This window comes from Thamnophis elegans, chromosome 15 (assembly GCF_009769535.1).
Source record: "Thamnophis elegans isolate rThaEle1 chromosome 15, rThaEle1.pri, whole genome shotgun sequence".
NCBI lineage: Eukaryota > Metazoa > Chordata > Lepidosauria > Squamata > Colubridae > Thamnophis > Thamnophis elegans.
Genome location: NC_045555.1, coordinates 30396624 through 30410788, shown reverse-complemented (window position 1 = coordinate 30410788; position 14165 = coordinate 30396624). Strand labels below are relative to the sequence as shown.

At 43.6% G+C, this 14165-nt stretch overlaps 1 protein-coding gene across 2 annotated transcripts in view; it reads right to left on the bottom strand.

Moving 5' to 3' along the window:
* The window catches only part of TSPAN14 (tetraspanin 14), a 69952-nt gene that overhangs the window by 55554 nt on the left and 233 nt on the right, over positions 1–14165 (bottom strand). The window lies entirely within an intron of this gene.

Below are 14165 nucleotides of genomic sequence, written 5' to 3'. Positions count from 1 at the left end.
CCCCTTGAAAGAGCAGTGGGGATGTTGTGATCATAGTGAACAGTAAAGATGAAGAGACCTTGGAGTCCTAGTGAAGGATCCCTTAAACATGAGCCAGCCATGTACAGCAGCAGCCAAAAAAGCTAATACAGTCCTTGATTGCACAACCAGAGGCATAGAATCAAAATCATGGGAAGCTTTAGTACAGCTTTATAAAACCTTAGTAAGGCCATACCTGGAACACTGCATCCTGTTTTGGTCACCACATTACAAAAAAAAAAGATTTTGAGATTTTGGAAAAGAGCAACTAAGATGATCAAAGGCCTGGAGACTAAAAGATAATAAGAACCATTGCAGGAATTGGGTATGGCTAGTTTAAAGAAAAAGAGTAGGAGTGACATGATAAGTCTTCCAGTATTTGAGGGGCTGCCCCAAAGAAGAGGGGGACAACCTATTCTCCTAAGCACCTGAAGGCAGGACAAGAAACCATGGATGGAAACTAATCAAGGAGAGAAGCAACCTAAAATTAAGGAGAAATTTCCTAACAGTGAGGACAATTAACAGTGGGACAAATTGCCTCCAGAAGTTGTGGTTGCTCCATCACTGGAAGTTTTTAAGAAGAGATTGGACAGCCAACTTGTATAGAATATAGGGTCTCTTGCTCAAGCAGAGGGTTGGACTAGAAAACCTCCAAGGTCCCTTCCAGCTCTATTCGGAAAAAAATGGTTAAAACATCTTCAGTTTAAAAAGAAGCTATAGTCTATCCACTATAAGGGGTTACTTGGCAAAAGTACACTGTATGGCTATTTTCTGAATAATACTAATCCATGGGTTGGGTCAACTCACATCAAAGAAAACTTTGCATGAATGTTGCCATGATAAACTATGAGCTGTTCTAAGTCCTCACTAGTCTAGCCTCCCAAAGTAACTTAAACATGTAAATTCATGCAGTATATCAGAGTTTTTGTTACTCTTTCCCCCTCCCCCAGTCTGAGAACACCACTTTGTTTTGAATATCACATCAGGAATTGCAAATCTCATTACTTAATCATTCCTCCCCACTATCGCTCCATCCCATCAAGCATTTCAAGTTGGTTAGAATGATTTGGAAATCTAGGAGGCACAGCGAGGATTTTAGGGGTCACACTTGAAACTTCAAATGACAACTAAAGGTGGAAGCCCATGGCCTAGTCTAGTGAAAAGAAGGACTAGCAGTGACATGGTAGCACTATTTCAATATCTGAGGAGCTGCCCCAAAGAATAAGGGGTCAACTTAATTTAGGACAAGAAACCTTCCTAACAGTGAGGACAATCAACCAATGGAACAGCTTGTACAACCACCATTGAGCCCAAAATTTCTGTTGCTAAGCAACACAACTGTTAAGTCAATTTTGTCCCATTTCACAGCCTTCCTTGCCACACTGGTTAAGTGAATCCCTGCAGTTGTTAAGTTAATCACTTGGTTGTTAAGTGAATCTGGATTCTTGATAGACTTTGTTTGTCAGAGAGTCTGAGAAGGAGATCATGTGAAATTGCAACCGTCATAAATATGAGTCAGTTCCCAAGCGTCTGAATTTTGAACATGTGACCATGGGGATGTCGCAACAGTTGTTAAATGTGGGAAACATTCATACATCACTTTTTTCAGTACCGTTGTAACTTTGGATGGTCACTAAACAAACGGTTGTAAGTCAAGAACTACCACCAGCAAAAAGACCAGCAATTCTATTTATCTCATATAGATCAACCTTTCTCTTCTTTAGTCCAAGAGCAATGTAGAACATTTTTTTGCAGAGAAATGTCAGACTTGCAGGGTGGTATTATTATTATTTTTATTTTAGGTTCCAATATTTTGCAAGTTTATTTGAAACTGACATTCAACGATAACTAGGGAAGAAGTGGAAATATATAAAGAGGAAAAGTAGCCCAGGTTTCTCTATCCAAAATGTGGCAATCTTATCTACTAATCCAAACAATGAATTAATTCCAGTAAGGGAGTAAAGTATATTTCAATCATATCATTGTGACTAGTTAGAAATGATGATCTGATTGAAACGTACTGTACTCCTCTTACAGGAATTGCACCCATGTGCAAAACCAGGCATACATGCAATCCTTAGACTCGCTTAGTGTTGCAACTGTGTCTTGCATTGAGTACAAATACTGGCTAGCATTAATATGTTCACTAAAACATGAAGTTTACAAAGCCTACTTCATTCTAATTATGATTTAACAGGAATACAGAATTGGAGGGGACCTTGGAGGTCTTCCAGTCCAACCCCCTGCTCAGGCAGGAAACCCTATCCCATTTCAGGCAAATAGTTATCCAAGCATTCCATGTATTCTCTAACAGTCTGACTGATATGTAACAAATATGCATGCCAGCAACCTGATTCAACTCATAAAATATAGAATAGGGTTGGAAGGGACCTTGGAGGTCTTCTAGTCCAACACCCTTGCTCAAGCAGGAGAACCTACGCTATTCTGGACAAATGACTGTCCAGGATCATCTTAAAAACCTCCAGTGATGGAGCACCCACAACTTCCGGAAGCAAGCTGTTCCACTGGTTAATTGTTTTCACTGTTAGGAAGTTTATCCTTAATTCCAGATTGATTCTCTCTTTGATTAGTTTCCATCCGTTGCTTCTTGTCCTGCCTTCAGGTGCTTTGGAGAATATGTTGACCTCTTCTCCTTTGTGGCAGCCCCTGAGATATTGGAAGACTGCCATCATGTCACCCCTAGTCCTTCTTTTCACTAGACAGGTCAAACCCAGTTCTTGCAATTGTTCATGTCTTAGCCTCCAGCCTCCTATTCATCTTTGTTGCTCTTCTCAAAAATATGGAAATGTGTATGTTTTGTCAGTGCAGTTATAACTTTGAGCCAGGGTGAACTTGACATAAGTGTTCATCCCTCTCCTGATCTGTTATCCAGTCTTAAAGAGTTCAGCAGGATTTTTTTTTTAATGGAGCCTCCAAATTATAACCTTTCACTGTGTTTCCCAAAAAACAGTTTGCAAGAGTATTATTTTTAGTAAAGCCAGCAACAATGCTATCATTTGCAAAAGATACAAAAAAAAAACATTCACAGGCAAAACACAAAGTTTTTATGGACTGAAACAGAATGGCAAAAGGTGTCCGGTATTTCCCATTTGGATTTTAATCCAAAACTATATAAATTTGACATAAAGCTATAAATAAAACCTGGTTAAACCTATGGTTTTGAGTGATTGTTATAAGGGAAAATTAAGGTCAACTGAAGTTAATCAGGAATTGGGCATGTCTAGTCTAAAGAAAAGAAGAATTAGGGGTGACACAATAGCAGTGTTCCAATATTTAAGGGGCTGACGCAATGAGGAGGGGGACAATCTATTCTCCAAAGCATCTGAAGGCAGGACAAGAAGCAGTGGAAGGAAACTAATCAAGGAGAGAAGCAACCTAGACCCAAGGAGAAATTTCCTTACAGTGAGAACAATTAATCAGTGGAAGACTTATCTCTAGAAGTTGTGGGTGCTCCAACACTTGAGGTTTTAAAGAAGAGATTGGACAACCATTTGTCTGAAATGGTATATGGTCTCCTGGTTGAGCAGAGGGTTGGATTAGAACAGTGGTCCCCAAACTTTTTATCGCCGCGGACCAGTCAGCCTTTGATAATTTTACCGTGGCCCACTGAGCGCGCGCAGGGGTGGGGGGGCGTTGTTCGCGACGACACATTGATTGTTTATATATCAGATTGTTTTGATTAAACAACTTTTATTTTATTGTATTTAAACATGCCTTACAAAATAAAATACAATTACATAAATATAAAGTGCTTTAATATGCTCCACTCCACCCGGACAGACTTATGTTCTTCAAAGACCATCCTGAACCCTCAACCCAGACCAACCTTTCTGCCCGCCCTCCCCCTCCCCACCACATTCGGCGGGCAAAGAACAGAACGCGCGCGCGCGAATGCCGTGGAGAGAGAGAAAATAAATATATATATAAATATATAACTGTTTGGGAGTAAAAGCGGGGAGGCGCACCCGGCCGGGGGGGGGGGGGGGGAGGAAGGAGGGTGGGAAGGAAGCTGGCAAGCGAAGAACAGAAAGTAATTAGCAAGGATTAAAACGACCTGCCGGAAAAAGGAGAGGGGAAAAAAAAAACACCAGATCTGACGGCTAGTGCAGCCTCCACCGGAGGGGCTGCAGAAACACACACCACCAGTCCTGTCCTTCCTTTCCAACCAGTCTCTCTCCGCGCGCGCATACACACACACACCACACAAACACACACCCGCCGGCAGATATGCACGCACACACACTTTTTTTTTTGCAATTGGCAGAACTACGGTTTTCTTTCTTTTAAAAAAAAATAATTAAATGGAGGTGGGGGGTGTGTGGAGAGAAAGGGAGAGAAGCGGACACATAAAACCGAGCCGCACTCGCGAACCACAGCATGCATCTGGGTGACAAAATTGCAGGGAGAAAGCAGGAAAAGCCGAGGAGAGAGCTTTAGGAGCTTTAGCGGAACAAACGGTGGTGGTGGAGGAGGAGGAAGAGGGTGGCGATGATGATTGGGGGAGGTTTGAAAAAGCAGATCCAAGCGCAAAAGTTACTGAGTCATTTCAGCGGCGGCCGGAACAGTTTTCTTGACTCCCTCCCTCTCTCCCTCTCTCTCTCCTCTCTCACTCTCTCTTTCCCTGGAGATGGATCGGTGCGGGAGGGGGGGAGAGAGAAGGGAGGAGACGGCGAGGGAGGGAGGGAGGGAGAGAGAGCCGAGGGTGGGACCAAAGGGGGGGGAGAGAAATGCATTTAAGAGGAGCGGATTTAAAAGAGCGATCATGGCCCCCGGCCGCTGCGCGGCCCAGTGCCAGGTACTCCACGGCCCGGCACCGGTCCGCGGACCGGGGGTTGGGGACCACTGGATTAGAAGACAGAATAACCAAGTTGGAAGAGGTTTGGAGGTCTTCTAGTCCAACCCCTTCCAAGATCTCTTCCAATTCTGTTATTCTGTTGATCATACCATGCTACTCCCATTTAATACTCACAAAATTGAAGGTGTGAGGAAGAAGTTATAAAATGAACCCTACTTTGTGAAGGTTCCTCTCAAAACCTTATGTTAAGTACACAGATGGGTTCTTGCTAACTTTCCCTTTCAATGTCTCTGAGTCTCTGAGACAGTGCTCCTGATTTAAGGAATTTATCTTCAAATTAGAGCTGGACCACAAAGGACTTTCTTTGCATAAAAATACATACAGTGATATTAAAATGCAGTTCTGCAGCTGCTAAGACACTGAGCATACAGTCACTGGCCAGACTAGAGAAAGCCCAAAAGTGTGAGGATCTACTTAGATGTTGATTCCACCATAATTCCAAAGAAAAGAGTTTGGCCAGTCTGGGAAGCATAACAGTTTTAGATCCTTGTGGGCAAAATTCAAAAGATCAAGACAAAGGCTCTTTCAAATGAAGCTGGACTGCATGGGCACATCGATGTAATTTGTCCTGGTAGCACTGCATAAATCCTGTGCCATTGACTTCTTCTGGGATGTCATCTTGTCTTTCCAACCAACTTTTGGTCTTGTATTTTTGTGGTATCCAACAACTTTTTTCAGCCTTGCTTTTGGCTTTTGGAGATCAGCCAAGTCAACTGACATTCTCCCAATGCTAGTCCTATCTGAGCAGTGAAGCTGCAGGGAAGGGCTGAAACAGAGATAAGGCTTCCCCACCCTTCTGCTGATTCATCTTCCTTAAGCAACACAGCTGAACATTTCGACAACAGCTCACAATACTTCTACAGTAGAACAGGTTGGGAAAGAACCCATATATCCCAAAGATGGGGGGGGGGGGGAATGAGTTTCCAAAAGGCAACTGGGGTTTCTTTCGGGGGTTTTCTTTGAAAACATTTCACTTCCCATCTAAGAAGCTTCTTCAGTTCAGAACCAGAAGCTTCTTGAATGAGAAGTGAAATGTTTTCAGAGAACAAAACCAAGCAAGTGCAGTTGCCTTTTGGAAATAGCACCTTTGGGATAACCATGACCTGGATGATGGAGAATCTCCATAGCCAAAGACCCAGTATAGATCATGCAAATAATAGCGAGCACTTTCAGAAGTTTCCTTCAGAAGTTCAGTTGAAAGGTTCTTGCAGAATTTCCTTCCATGAACCTTAGATCTACTGCATTGGGGACCTATAGGAAGGGAGACAAGGCCAAATTTGATGGAATCAACCTGTCCTTTTCACCTAGAGCAGGGATGTCCAACCTTGGCAACTTTAAAACCAGTGTGGACTTCAACACACTGCATGGGTAATTCTGGGAGTTGAAGTCCACAAATCTTAAACTTGCCAAGGTTGGACACCCCTGGCCTAAAGTGTTGCCTACCACTAGCAGTCTTTTTAGAAAAGATGGGGATAACCTGTTCTTTGGATTACCTTTAGGAAAGACTCAATTGAAGCCCAACTCAAAAGCATGTAAGCACCTACGTTTTCCTTCAATGATAAGAATAAGAGAGCTCTTACACATTGCTCTCCGTGGAGCTATTCTCTTGAAACTGAAATAAAAGTAGTACAGGAAATTTCTCTGGATGCTCAAATCCTTATTTTAGCACCTGTCCCAAATTAGGAAATCCAGTGGAGAAATGCCAAAGGCTGCTAACAAAACAATAAAGACTCACTCAGTGTTCTCTTAGCCATAATACAGGTGATGCATGGTTTGCAAACCATCCTTGTCTTACCACCATTCTTTAATGACCAAAGTTATGATGGTGCTGGGGGGGGGGGGAATATTTCCGGTCCTCATGCTTACAACTGTCCCAACATCTTCACGGTGGGAGGATCAATAATCATGATGATTCCTTTAACTACCATAGCAAATTATGGACTAGGATTTGAGGTAATCCCAGTCCATAATGAGGCCTCAAATTAAGACAAGCCAATGACAGCATATATGGGATCTCAATCCCTTCCAGCCTATTGTCAAGCTTCACCCCCAAAGACAGATGAGTCACTTAAATATACTCCCCAAAACATCAATCATTATTCACTGATAAGGCGAGAACTACCGTATTTTTCAGACATAAGACGCACCTTTTTCCCCCAAAGAAGAGGGAGAAAATCTGGGTGTGTCTAATACATTGAATACAGCATTTTTGCCTTCTGAAACCCCGCCCCCTTCACAAAAATGGATGTGCAGAAGTTTAGGAGGCCTGCAAAGTGCTCCTGGGGGCTGGGGAGGACAAACACGAGCAAAAAACAGGCCACTTTTTCCTCACTTCCCCCCCCCCCCCAGTTCCCAAGAGCACTCTACAATCTTCCTAAAGGCTATGCATGCCCTTTTTTGGCAAAAAACAGGGGCATTTTCATGAAACAAGGGCAGTTTTTTGCCCCCCCCCCCCCCCAGCCTCCAGGAGCACTTTACAAGCCTCTCAAACTCTCTGCATGCCCCTTTTTTCACAAAAAAATGAGACCTGCAGAGGGTTTGGGAGGTCTGCAGAGTGCAAAAACTTTTTTTTTTAATTTACCTCTTCAAAATCTTGGTGTGTCTTATACTCTGAAAAATACGGTAACTCTTTAGAGGCAGGAATGGCCAGGCTTATCCCATGAAATTCATCATCCAAGTGTTCGCCCTTTGGTTATATTCTTGTCAAAATTTCATAGCTAACTACATTATTTCCTATCAATTTCCTTCTCCAGTACTGTTTGGGTTGTTTTTTGACTGCATTTTTTTATTTGAAATGTGTTTTTATTCATTTATCAAGCTCTAAGTATAAAATACAAAAATGCAAAGAAAAAAATTAGGGTAAAATAAGGGAAGGGGAAGAGAGAAAAGTGTAGGGTAGAAGGGATTAAGGGGAGAAGCATTAACTTCCAACTCCTTTGGGCAAAACCTCAACATTTTGCATAATAATATATACTAACCACTCACTTTTGCATCATAATACATACTAGCTATTTCTTACTTTTGTATAATAATGTATGCTAGCCATTTCTATAACAATAAACCTATCTAATTGGCAAAATCCCAAAGTTTCAATTTTTTTCCACCTCAATTCCAAAGTCCAGAAACTGTTTCCAACTAGAAACAAAAGTGATTATATATGAAGAGGGGGCAGAAATTTCAATGCACACCGTTCTTTCTCCATCACTTTCAAACCAATTAACCAAGTGAATCACTCATACTCGAGCTATCTGAATATCTCTGAAAGAATCCTGGGTGGATTTGACTTTTTTATGAGCAGACGCCAATAAAACGATTGTTCCCCGCCAAAGTTAGAAATCCTGTGACAAACTTGCAAAAGTATATTAGACACATTTCAGTTTAAGCTGGTTCTTGCCTGTCTAATCGATGGATTCAATTGTATTTATTGGGATCCCGTTTTTTATTATTTTGACAAATGACACAAGGTGGTGAACATGACTTCCTCCTCCTATTTTCCCCATAACAACCACCCTATGTGGAGGGCTGAGAGAGAATGACTGGCCCAAAGTCACCCAGCTGGCTTTCATGCCTAACCTGGACTAGAACTCACTGTCTCCCACTTTGTAGCCTGGTGGGTTTACAACTAGACGAGAGCAAACTGGCGCTCTAGAAGATGCTTCTGAGGACAACCCTTCTTGTAGCTTTCAGTCTTGATTAATAAAACAAAATGAAATCTAAAAGGAGTAACAACCAGCCTCTCCTCTCAGAAACTGAAACAACTGCACTGCTACCTTCTTAAATGTGAGTCACTTGCCAAGTTTCTGAATTTTGATCACATGACCATGAGGATGTTTGCAATGCTCATAAGTCACCTTTTTTTCCAGTGATGTTGCAACTTCAAATGTTCGCTAAATGAGCTATTGTTAACTGAGGACTTCCTATATCTTGGACAGTCAAGAAAACAAGGAAATAGGTCATTGAACAAACCAAGCCAGAGTTTTCACTCAAGGCATTAATCATCGACCAGACTCTAATTATCCTACTTTGGACACCCAATGCGAAGACTCAGTTCTCTGAAGAAAGTTCTGATGCTTGGAAAAGGTGGGAGGAAACAGGAGGAGAAGACAACCAACAGCAAGGTCCATACTGTCCGCTATGATGGTGATGGGAGCAACCTTTAGAAGATCTGAAACGCCACATTAGGAATGGATCTTCATGGAGAAAATCTATCTTCATGGTGGCGCAGTGGTTAGAGTGCAGTACTGCAGGTACTTCTGCTGACTGTTGGCTGCCTGCAATTTGGCAGTTCAAATACCACCAGTCTCAAGGTTGACTCAGTCTTCCATCCTTCCGAGGTGGGTAAAATGAGGGCCAAGATTGTTGGGGGCAAGATGCTGACTCTGTATACCGCTTAGAGAAGGCTGTAAAAGCACTGTGAAGCGATATATAAGTCTAAGTGCTATTGCTATCAGCTATGATTTGATGCCACCTAATCAAAATCAACCAAGGTTGAGCCAAGAAGCCAGTTAGCACCTGAATGGGGCAAATCATCAGGAAATTTCCCCCAAATGAATTGTCACCTTCTTGCTAACTCTACTAAGGGAAATTGCATGGCGTGGAAGAAGGGTTTTAGAGGCAAATCTGGAGGCCAAACAATGGAGCAGAAAGTGAAACTAGAATCAAGGAGGGAGGCTGCCTTCTGGCAGATTTTGAGATATGAACTATGCACACCCTCCCCCTGCATTTATTTTAAGAGTTACTGAGAAAACTAGCAAAGCAGGCTGCTGCAAAAGAGACACCTTTGGGGAAAATTAGCCTGGGGAAAAAAATGAATCAAGGCTTTACAATGCCACGAAATGAAACCTATATTTATCTCAGGAAAAGAGGAAAAAAGAGCTGAATTATGCATTAAAAGGTTAGCTCCAGCCATAAATGCGCTCACTCTGCCTTTAAAAATGTTGATGGAGACAAACTTTCAAATCTCTTGATTGAAACTTCATGTTATCAAGCCAAGCCCGCCTTAGCAACAGCATGCAAATTGCAGAGCCCCTGTACACCTGCACAAAATTAGCACATCAAACAATAATTATCTTTCTGTATGTTGGGTTCTCATTGTAAACATGGGAACATCTTCAAACCTGCTATTGGTGGGTGAAGTATTGTATTGTATTGTATTGTATACTTTATTTGTATGCCGCCCTTTTTCCTGAGGGGACTCAGGGCGGCTCACAATTCGGGGGGGGGGAGGGAAGGACAAAACATGTTAGTTAAAAAATGCAACAGTCATACTATTCGGGTGGGGTTGAAGTCTTCAGCCCCAGGCCTGTTGGGACAGCCAGGTTTTAAGGGCTACGCGGAAGGTCTGGGGGGTGGTGAGGGTACGAATCTCCACGGGGAGATTGTTCCAGAGGGTCGGAGCAGCCACCGAGAAGGCTCTCCTCCGGGTAGTTGCCAGTCGACATTGACCGGCTGATGGAATTCGGAGGAGGCCTAATCTATGGGATCTTATTGGCCTAGTGGAGGTAATTGGCAGTAGGCGGTCTCTCAAGTACCCAGATCCAATACCATGAAGGGCTTTGTAGGTGACAACTAGCACCTTGAAGCGCACCCGGAGATCAACAGGCAGCCAGTGCAGCTCGCGAAGGATAGGTGTTACGTGGGTGAAACGAGGTGCACCCATGATCGCTCGCGCGGCTGCATTCTGGACCAGCTGAAGTCGCCGAGTGCTCTTCAAGGGCAGCCCCATGTAGAGCACATTGCAGTACTCCAGCCTAGAGGTCACAAGGGCACAAGTGACTGTTGTGAGAGCCTCCCGGTTCAGGTAGGGACGCAACTGGTGCACCAGGCGAACCTGAAGTGGTCAACGTTAGATAGGGTTGAACCACTTTTTTTGAGCAGTTTGAATTTGGACTCAACAACCAACAACGAGAATGGTCAGAGAATTCAGACAACCTAGATTTAACACATTTGGTATCAGGGGCTCAGCTGAAAATAAATTTCCCATTCCTGTTTTCCGGCGTACTCAAATCACTCGACAACGTAGATCAGAGGTTCTCAACCTGTGGGTCGTGACTCCTTTGGGGGTCGAACTACCCTTTCACAGGGGTCGCCTATTTTCAAAAAAATATGGAAAATATAAAATAATTTTATGGTTGGAGGTCACCACAACATGAGGAACTGTATTAAAGGGTCGCGGCATTAGGAAGGGTGAGACCCACTGTCCTAGACTATTCGATGTCTCTTCGCACCATAAAAAAACGCCACAAAAAGAATTTAGGTAATATCTTGATATGTTATCACAACTTTCAAAGTCTTTGCAGCTGGCGGCACCTGTTCAAAGTCCTCTGGGCTGGAAAACCAAGCAAAGTCCCAGGCCTAGTTTGTGCATTGATGGGAGACCATCAACAGAGCTCTGATCCATGGTTAACCTGGAAAGTTGGGGGAAGAAATCCTTTTTTAAAAATCACAGCAAATCAGTTCAATAGTATTCTCAAGAGGTAGGTAATGGCAGCCCATGAAATTTCCTGGAGTTAAGCTCGGCTCAAGAAATTCTTTAGTTGCGATATCCTGTATATCCCTCCCTTTTTAACTTCTATATCAACCCCCTGATCGATCTCTTACAGAACCCTGATCTGTGTCTTCCTAACCTAGCACAACGCAAAATTCCAATTCTCCTCTATGCCGGACAATGCTGCTATTATTTCACAAACTCCTGTATAAACAAGATGATACTCAGAGCTGTGAAAGGCTGTTTCTTCTCCAACAATGCCCACAACAAAGATTATGATTATCTAGAAGCGTTATTAGGGCCCTACATCAATATTTGTTTCAAAGTTGGCAAGTTTGAGATGTACAGACTTCAACTCCAGGAATTCCCTAGCCAAATCTGGATGTTGAAGTACACACGTCTCAACGTTTCCACATTTGGAAGAACACTGTGGTACATGAGACCTCTTTGTATCGACAAGGAGATGCAAAATCTTGTGATGCCAAGGCTGCATAATCAGTCCCAAACCTCAAGATAAATTCAAGGTGCTTTTAAACCAACTCAAGGGGAGCATTATTCCATATGTTATTTAACAGAGTTGGAAGGGACCTTGTAGGTCATCTAGTCCAGCGGTCACCAACTGGTGGTCCATGGACCACCAATGGCCCGCAAGAAAATTCTGGTGGTCAACAGAAAAATTATTTGCACTTTTATATTGCACTAAATACTATTTATCTTTTTAAAAAATCCATATTGGTGATCTGCTGGGTTTAAAATTATGAATTCAGTAGTCCCTGAGGTCCGAAAGCTGGTGACCCCTTGATCTAGTCCAACCCTCTGCTCAAGCAGGAGGCCCTATACCATTTCAGACAAAGTGGCTGTCCACGCTTCTTTTTTTTTTACAGAACAGAGTTGGAAGGGATATTGTAGGTCATCCAGTCCAACCCCACCTCTGCCCAAGCAGGAGACTCTACACCATTTCTGACAGATAGCAATCAGTCCATTAAACATATATGAACATATGTTCACAAAACCCCTTTATCCAGGGTGTGAGGGGGGAAAACCCTCAAGCAGCATCTACACAATACTTTAGCTGATAGGATCCCATCCAAGCTAATTCAGCCACCCAGAGAAGTTGGATTAAGGGATCTCAACCCAAGTGACCTGAAGTTGTAATAATTCTAATTGCACTGATTTCAACAAAAGGCAGCTGAACTTCAAATTGTAGGTCTTTCCACCCTGACCATTGTAAGTTGTATTGCAAAATACAGGGATTCCTCAACTTACAACAGTTCATTTAGTGACCAATGTTACAAAGGCACTAGAAAGAAAATGACTTATGACCATTTTTCACACTTTTGATAGCTGCAGTTGCCCCACGATCACGTCATTAAAATTCAAATGCTCAGCAACTGATTCATATTTATGATTAATCCAGTGTATTGGGGGGGGCATTTCATGTGATCTCCTCTTGCAACCTTCTGACAAGCAAAGTCTGTGGGGGGAAGCCAGATTCACTTAACAACGGCGTGATTAACTGAACAGTTGCATAGAGTCACTTAACAACTGAAGCAAGAAAGGCCGTAAGATGAAGCAAAGCTCATTTAACAACTGGGTCGCTTACCAACTGCAGTTGTAAGTTGAGGACTGCCAGCACAAACCTTTCCACCACCAGGACCCAATCAAGGCTGTCTACCCCTCTGGGGTTTCCCTCCCTGTCAATCAGTGGCAGAACCAAATCAAATTCAGCTTAAATGTAATCATTCCACTTCTGCAGAGGACCCATGGTACCTCAAAGTTTTTCCACTATTAAGGGGTGCAAGCTGAGAAATCATTCTGTTTCCCCCACTCCTACTAAACTTACTCATGCGACTGCAATGGAAATATTGAGTGGATTTTTGGAATTAATACGTATAACTGATTGGGACCTGAACAAAAAAAAATGGCTTTTTGTTTGAGTTATTTACTCCAGTTCCAGAATTCCCTACCAGTGAGGCTCCTGGCTCAGCCCAGCCCAAATCTCACGATTACTCTTGGGGGAGGGGGGCTGTTTAAGGGAGCAGAGATCCTCATGGATTTCAGAGGAAAAGACAGAGGAAGAAGCCAGAAGGCACCCTTGACCTGATCCCTTCTATCTAGATCTTTGCCAGAACAAGGAGCCCAACTCTTCTCCAAAAATTGCTTGGGAATCCCAACGGGTGACTAAAGAGTCAAGACCAGGCAGGTCAAAGTTTCGACGAAACTCAGGAAATGGGAAAACCTTTGAAGGGGGATGGGGGGAGCAGGATTCCGTTTCCCCACATTCAACAAAGCCCCACATTCAACAAAGAGATTCAACCAGCAGCATCCAGGAAGAGGAAGTTTCAGATTTGTTGAAGGTAAAGGAGGGCGGGGAGCGGAACGAAAAGCGAGAGAAGCCAGAGCCCGCAACCATTCGGAACCGGCCCTCCCAAACCCGAACCGCCGTTCGAAACGAGTCCGAAACGGAGCGCGGTTCCCAGGTCCCAAACGGCAGCTTCCAGGTGTTCTCCGAACCGCCGCCGCCCTTCAGAAGAGCGGATCGTTTCCTGCGGGCGACGGGCGGGGCCACCTGGGCCTCGAAGTCACGGCTTGGAAGGGAGGGTGGGGGTGGAGAACAAGGCCGGGGACCCCCCACCCACCCACCCCCTCCATCGCGCCATTGGGAGGAACAAAGGAAACCTCTCGCCCACCCCACCCCGAAGAGGTGGGTTCGGCCTTAAAGCGAAGGGTTTACAGAGGAAGGAAGGACCCCCACCCCATCAGAAAGAGGGCAGAAAGACCCCC